This window comes from Adiantum capillus-veneris, chromosome 16, assembly GCF_014529385.1.
Source record: "Adiantum capillus-veneris isolate H3 chromosome 16, ASM1452938v2, whole genome shotgun sequence".
Classification (NCBI taxonomy): Eukaryota; Viridiplantae; Streptophyta; class Polypodiopsida; order Polypodiales; family Pteridaceae; genus Adiantum; species Adiantum capillus-veneris.
This window is the reverse complement of record NC_140946.1, coordinates 79,763,866-79,771,683: the sequence shown is the minus strand read 5'-3', so window position 1 is coordinate 79,771,683 and position 7,818 is coordinate 79,763,866. Positions and strand designations below refer to the sequence as shown.

At 41.1% G+C, this 7,818-nt stretch overlaps 1 pseudogene; it reads left to right on the top strand.

Annotated features, from left to right (window-relative positions):
- The first annotated feature begins 2,478 nt into the window (after window positions 1–2,478).
- On the top strand, window positions 2,479–5,489 carry LOC147439328 (uncharacterized; annotated as a pseudogene).
- The last annotated feature ends 2,329 nt before the right edge of the window (window positions 5,490–7,818 follow it).

The window sequence follows — 7,818 nt, the reverse complement described above, 5'->3', positions numbered from 1 at the left end:
GAGAGAGAGAGAGAGACCCTTTCGTTCATTGGGACTTGAAGCTTTGAAGTATTTCTCAAAGCTTTGAACTTGCCTGGTGGTTCGAATTCTTTGAAGCTAAAATCTCCTTTTATTGAAGCCTTTGAAACTAGAAAAATGAGATTATTGAAGCCCTTTGAAACTAGAAAATTAGTTCTTGAATGATATGTTAAAAAACAGATGTGTGTGAAACTTCTCCTACAAATTGAAGCACTTTGTGGATTTAGTGTGACGATGTCTTCCTTTGAAAAAGCTCAATGTTTGTCAACTTCCTTTATTAAAAAAAGTACACACTCAATTTTGCCTTTAAAAACAATAAAATTAATTTGTCTAGATATGGAGTGTTGCATTGCTTGCAAGTTGCGTTGGATGTTGAGATGCTGGTAGAGTTGTGCATCTCGTGTCTTTTTGGTTATCTAAAAAAAAATTCCCTCAGTGTTATGTTTGTTTTAGTTGCATGATGGAGACTTACCTTTCAATTCACATCCCGAAATGTTTTTACTTTTCTTGCATTCTACATAGTTTTAGAATGTAAAGTGAAGCTTCACCTTGTATAATTTTAGTAGATTTTACATACACACACAAATATGTTTTTGGCCTGCAAAGGCCATAGGAGACGATGTGGAGGAAATGTGCAGTTTAATGGTCGTTTGTTTTCGACGGCTGGATGACTCCCAGGTGGATTGAGAGTACAGGGCGATGTGAGTTGTCTGCAGCGCATGGGGAAGGCTTGGCCCCTCGTCCATAGTGCGGCCTGGCAGCCCGTCGGCTTCTTTGCTCTCACAACGTCTCCCTAAGAAAAGCAGTCCATGCAAATTTGCAATCCCTGCGTGCCTGCAAGTCTTGCTTCAAGCGTCCACGTCTCTACTGCTTTCACAGCGTGCAACACGTGCATACCACGGCTACTGCGCTCTCTCACACCCTGGTTGCGTGCCTGCAAGGCAGTCGCAGCGCCTCAGAGCCTGACCACACTGTGGCATTGAATGCATACCGCATGCCTGCCTACACGGCCCTCACCGCCTGTGTGGCATTGAATGCATGGTACCAAGTTCTGCAGTCAAACAGTATGATAATGTATAAAAACGAAAAATGTGTTGCAACTTAATGTCTTTGTGTTCATGGCCAGGAAAATATATTTTTCCTAGACAATGAAAATAAGAGGAAACTTGAAATTATCTCGCTTTGTAGCTCAAAATTTGAATCTTTCACCGACAATTGCACCGAAACTTGTGTAAATTTCATGGTTTTCTTAAAGGCAAGCCTAAAATGTAGTTGGGATTTTCCAATTTTAACCGGTTAAAGTAGACCAGATTCCGGTTCTTTTCTAATGCTACTGCCGTTTACAATCTCGAAAATGTCAATTGAGAGCAAGCAATTACACCGAAACTTGTGTAAATTTCACGGTTTTCTTAAAGGCAACCTTAAAATGTAGTCGAGATTTTCCAATTTTAACCAGTCAAAATACACTAGCTTCCGATTTTTGGCATGCAGAGGCCATAGGAGAAGGTGTTGCAAAAACGTGCATTTTTTGGGCCGTTGAAGTTTGGACGGCCAGGATGCACGCCCGTTGACAGGACCCGACCCATGAGGCGACTCTTCTACAGGGCAGCGCGCGGAGTTCTCTACAGCGCATGCGTGATAGCACCGCCCTCACAGCGGCATTGAATGCTTGATGGGAAGCTGATTGCACAATTATATTATCAAATCGGGGGAGAGGGAGAGAGAGAGATGCACGTGCGTGCGTCAATCACACTAAAACTTGTGTAAATTTGACGAGTTTCTTAAAGGCAAGCTTGAAATCTAGTCGGAATTTTCCAAATTTAACCATTTAAAGCAGACTAGATTCCGTATTTTTTCTGGCGCTAGTGCCATTTTCAACCTCAAAAACATCAATTGAGAGCAAGTAGAAAAGGAGAAGTTCCACCTCGAAATAGAGGAAAATAATGTAAAAACTTGGAAAATAAATATAATTCTCAACATTTTCTCTAGGCATATTCAAGAAAAGAAATTTTGTATGTCTATAAAGATATTTTTTCCCGAACACTTTAGTGGGGAGAGACAGAGAGAGAGAGAGGGAGAGAGAGATGCACGTGCACGCACACACCCACACACTCACTCATTTTCATAATAAAAATGTTCAAATGCATATACTAAGGCTTGAAATGACACCTATGAAAGTTAATGTGAGGGTGACTACTTCAATTTGAGCTTGTGCATCTCAAAAGCTGTGTGGAGGCAAATATTAAAATCATATTATGTTATCAACTTGTAAAAGAGGTGCCCTTCTTTTGCCTTTCTGCATCTCACAGAATTTGTAAGATCATATAGTTATAGATTACCTTTAGCTTTGCTTCCCAATGGCTTTTATGAAATTGTGAAAGAGCAGCCCTTCTTCTGCCTTTCTGCATCTCAGAATTTGTGAGCTCATTACTTATAAATTACCTTTACCTTTGATTGCCAATGGCTTCCAAAGAACATAGTGAGAGTTCTCTTGTTGCCGAAGGACGAGAATGGTTTGTAAGCAGTGGAGACTCCGATGGTGTTGACAGCATGGATTTTGAAAGCGGTGAGGCTTATTGACGCCTTTTGTGTTGTAGTTGCTCATTTTGGCTCGTCAAACTTTCGAATAATTTGTATTGTGAAATGTATCTCTAACTTGTGTTGCAAATGTGGTGCTAGTTTTGAATTTGGCGAATATCAATTGGCGAATGTCGTTGTTCGATAATCATTATTTCCATTACTCTTTTGCAAATGTAATGTTTGTTTTGGTCATTCTCTTATTTCTATGTTATACTACGCTCGAATCCTTCCATGGGCTTTGCTTGTCTTGAATCGCTACTCACATCGTCAAAAGATAGTCAAAATGCAGCAGTAGGTCAATAGTAATCTTGCTCTAATCAATTGGTTTATCTCAAGAAGTAGAGGAAGGCTTACATTTTAGGGGTTTTTGGAAAAAGTCAAATGCATTGCTTTTGAAAACAATGATCGAGCACATCGCATGTGCAGTGCGTAGGACGCACTCCCATACCAATATTTCGAGTGCTTGAGCCTATGAGCACTACCTCTTGAATACACCATTTGATGCACAATGAGATTTTGAAACACTTAGGTTTTATTTTGCATCCTTACATTGTGCATTGTCTCCAACACAATAGCTTTGCATGCGTAACACGTGCACACAATATGCTTACATGCTCATTCTCATTAGATAGCCATTGAATCTCTCTCTCTCTCTCTCTCTCTCTCTCTCTCTCTCTCTCTCTCTCTCTCTCTCTCTCTCTGTGTGTGTGTGTGTGTGTGTGTGTGTGTGTAATACACAGAAGTGTACGTAGACCTTTATCACAAGTACATTCACCGCTCTCTTATGATTGCCCATCTTCCTATAATTTCAAGCACATCTCTACCTTCTAGTTGCTTTAGTATGCAAGAAGTAACCATACGAAAAGGTTGTCACACAAGGAAATTTCTATCGCAAATGAGTGCTTCTATTTCTACCTATCGTTGTCGAAGTTTTCCTTATATGTGAAAGGCATTACGTCCTCATAATTGATCTTCTACAGAGCTTCGAAGGTTGACAGAAGGTACTCCGAGCTCGAGTCGTAAATGTGTCGACGTGTCCTCAATTGCATGCACATCATCGCCGCCTCGCAAAAGATCGAAGGAAGAGCTGCATAAGCCCCACAAGCCTATTGCACGCGCATTGTTTCATTTGAACAACTCCGTGAACTCTAGATGTGAGCTTTTAGTTTTTCGAAAGTGTCTTTCTTTGAGAGTCATTTTATCGAGTCGTAGAGCTATTTCCTGATTTTACTATCTTTTGCATTATGTAGGCAACCACGTTGTGGAGGACCCCATTAATGTCAAGAAGAAAGCATATCTTGAAATACCTGTTTCGCCTTTGTCTACTGAGCCTCTTGTGCCACTGCAAGGAACAATCGGCCTAAACCAGATTCAACGCACACCTCTGAACATTGCTAATGATCCAAGTCCAATTGAAGTCGAGCCTTCTATTCAAGATTCTAGGCTATATGCACCAGATGAATCACCTCAACTACATAGCAAGTCTATTGATCTTAGTATTGTTCCATTTGCTCAAAGTCTTCCACCACAATTCTTGATTACTAACATCTCTGATTCTAGCCCGCGATTATGTATTGAGGGCAAGATATTGAATCTGTATGGCACCTACAAAGTTGGCCTTGACCAGCTGAAGTACAACCGCTACTTGAAGGTCTACCTAGTCGATGAATAATGCACGGACACTATCACGTTGTTCGTGAATGATCCATACATAGAGCTCTATGTCGACAAGCTCCACCTCGGTGACTTTATTCACATCGACAGCCCAATTGTTAGGCGCAAAAATAGAGCAGATGGGGGATCAGCATTGTATTCCTTGTACATTGATGCTACAACTGCTGTAAGCGCAGCAGAACCTTTCCCAGTGTCCCTCACCTTTGCCCCTGATTGCAAGATACATGAATTTCTTGATGACATAGGTGCACAACAATCTTCAACCGGACTTTCTCAGTTAAGCACACTTGCTTTTGTTATTTTACAAAAGCACAACTCACAATCAAGATTTGATGGACCTGTCGGTGACCTTCTAGTTGCAGATGGTCCTCTCCCATCAGATAGGGCATTTGTAAGAATTGACCTACCTTGCTTATTACTTTCTAGTCTCTTATTATAGATTTTAAATCTTCCATCATACAACCATGCTCTTTCTGATTTGATTTACATATTCAATATTCTCTTGCAGCTGAGTTTTGTGAACTCTCGTAAAGATGACTGCCAACAGTTGCTTCAAGAAATGGTTATTGATGGCCCTGTAATGTGTGTCGCAAGAAACATTGGAGCATTCCTCGGCAAACCAAACACCTTGTCGATACTAGATGTCACAATTCTAGTGCATGTTCGTAGTGTGCGCCTCAGAGAGGAGCTTGCTGTTGTCTTCCAGACTCAAACCAAAAATTTGGGGTACAATCGTGAGGTGTGCTCATGTAGAATAAACTGATATATTCCAAGTCCCTCCTCTCAAACTCTGACATAGTTATCTATTGCAGGTTGTTGGCACACTTCGATTCGTCAACTTCAATAGCGTGTTGTTGGAGAAGCATTGTTCAAATTGTAAATCCACAAAAGTCTATAGACTAAGACAAGCACCTTATTGCGGATCTTGCAATAAAAACACCGCAATAATCACGACACCAAAGTTGGAAGCACGTATTGCAACAAAAGACAAAAAGCTTCTCGATGTGCAAGTCATTGGTGCAGCAGTTGATGTAGTCCTTGCATTGGATAGGACCTTCAACGAGATCTACATTGAGTCTGCTTTTGAGGCAAGAGACACCTTGGCAACAACCTCACGCTTTGTCCGCTTCAAGATCAATGCAAGTGGGCATGTGGTGGCGTACCAAACCGAAACTTAGTGTTGCGAATGTCCAACTTTCATTATTAGCTGCCCTTAATTTTGCACGCTTGTTCTAACTATATGCTTGAATGAAACGAATGCTTCCATCCCCTACTTTTTTGTAAGTGCTTTCGCAAAATTTTGGCTGTGCTTCTAACTATTGTGGTTGAATATAACCAATGCTCCCATCCTCTACTTTTTTGTAGGTGCTTTCGCACAATTTTGGCTGTGCTCCTAACTATTGTGGTTGTTGCTCAAAAGATTGTCTATTTCTCTTTTCTCTCTCTCTCTCTCTCTCTCTCTCTCTTCCCATCTACAAAGAAAGACAAATAGGCACACAGATACAGAAAACTCTCTCTCTCTCTCTCTCTCTCTCTCTCTCTCTCTCTCTCTCTCTCTCTCTCTCCCCCTCCCGCCCTCCCTCATACACACATACATACAAACGCAAACACATAGACAAATAGCCATATCGATATTTGCATACATACGTGTGAAAACATAGAGACACACACCCAGAAACAAACAAACACACACACACAATTTCCACTAGACATGGAAAATGCTACTGATTTGAGTATTCCAAAAGAGATAGACGTTGACATGATATTCATGCATACACATCCTTTTAATCAAGAGTTGTTTCTAGCACTCCATAGTGTGTTGCAAACAAAGTTAAGCTTTGGATCATTTAGGCTTACGATGCAACAATCCTTGTTCGAGAACTACTTAATGAATTTTATCACGCACTCTTCAGCTTCATTGTTCTTTCCATCACAGTTGGAGTCCTTAAGTGAGAGAGCTACGCAATTGAATGCTTTATATGAAACTTGCAAAACATCAATGACTCTCACAATTGAAGTGATAAATATTTTCTCTCACAAATTCGAAAAAGCACTTGTTGTAATCCTTCGCAATGCTACAAGCGGCGACAGCAATCAAGAAGTAATAATCAACCGAGCAATTTAGAAAAGGGCTTCTAATTATGGATGCATCTACTATGGGCTTAATCTATTATCCTTTCGTAACTTTGTGATCGTGTCGTAAGCTTGTCCGCTGGACAATTGCAGAGTGTGATGAATTAACGCACTTATGGAGGGAGAACATGGATAAGCCGGCTACTCAAATCGCAAACCTTTTTCTCGAAAAGGAACCACTTTGTGTCCATACACACTCTGCAATTACAACAAAACTAAAGCGACTACGACATATAGAGCTGACAAAGACTACCTCATCGAAGCAACATGCTTCCATTCATCCACAACAAAAAACCAAAATTTTGAACAAATTCCTCAAGAGGCTGAATGACACACCTACATATCCATGCAAAAAATGTGGCCGTTTGTTTTTCCGCTCGCAAGTCACACAATTCACTCCTCCACCATGCTCACATGCTGGAGGTGCAAAACGAAAAAGATGTTGCTCTCTATTCTATTGCCGCGCATGCAAACGCAAACCAAACAAATCTAGGGTCCCATTTGAGAGCTTGCATACATCGGGCTTCAACGACCCGCTGTTGCCAATCATGCAACTAAACAATGTCAAGGCACGCCTAGTCTCCATTCGCATACCGTTTGCAAAGATTCGAGAGCTAACTTATGATGGCCAATACAGTTTGCGAGGGAGTGTCGTCAATGTTCTTGCAAATATCGAAAAAACACAGCAAGTGCTTCCTCGTTTTATCCACGATGAGGCTTCAGTCTTGATAGGCCTCAAACACACATCACTACCGCTGAGCAAGTCGTTGATTATAACGATAAAATTTTGCACGTTGCACCATCAGAGGGAAACACACCACTTGGTTTGTTTGTTGATGAGTTCTGTGAGGAGCTTAGTTTTCCTACCATCTTCTTTGGAGAGCCTAGAAAATACCACCAACACGTATCTAAAAATTACCAAGCAGTCGCCAAATGGGAGCTAATGCACAAAGATAGACGTTTCGCGCTCAACATCGAAAACTTGTTTTTCAAATCAGTGAAGATCATGACACAAAAAATACTATCCTCCATTTGGATACGTCTCCGCAAAGCGAAACTCGAGGGAGCAACGCTGTGTGCCGAACAGGTTAGTCATGACACAAACATAGAGAAGGTAGTCTCGTCTCGACTCGGCTACAGAGACTTTGAAGCACTCCGTACCTCCCTGGATTATAAAGAAAAGTTAAAAAAAAAAGGTTTTCTCCATGATTCGACAAATAGGGTCCCCAACTTTCTTTGTGATATTTTCCTTTGCTAAGAAACGTTGGAACAAGCTTCTCGATGCCTTGTAACAACTAGTCTCGCTGAAACAAGATAGCAATGAGAGCGATAGCTGCTTCCGTAGACGTTTGGTACGAGCAGATCCAGTAACAACAGCTCGCTTTTACCTTAACCGCTTCACAGCCATGAAAA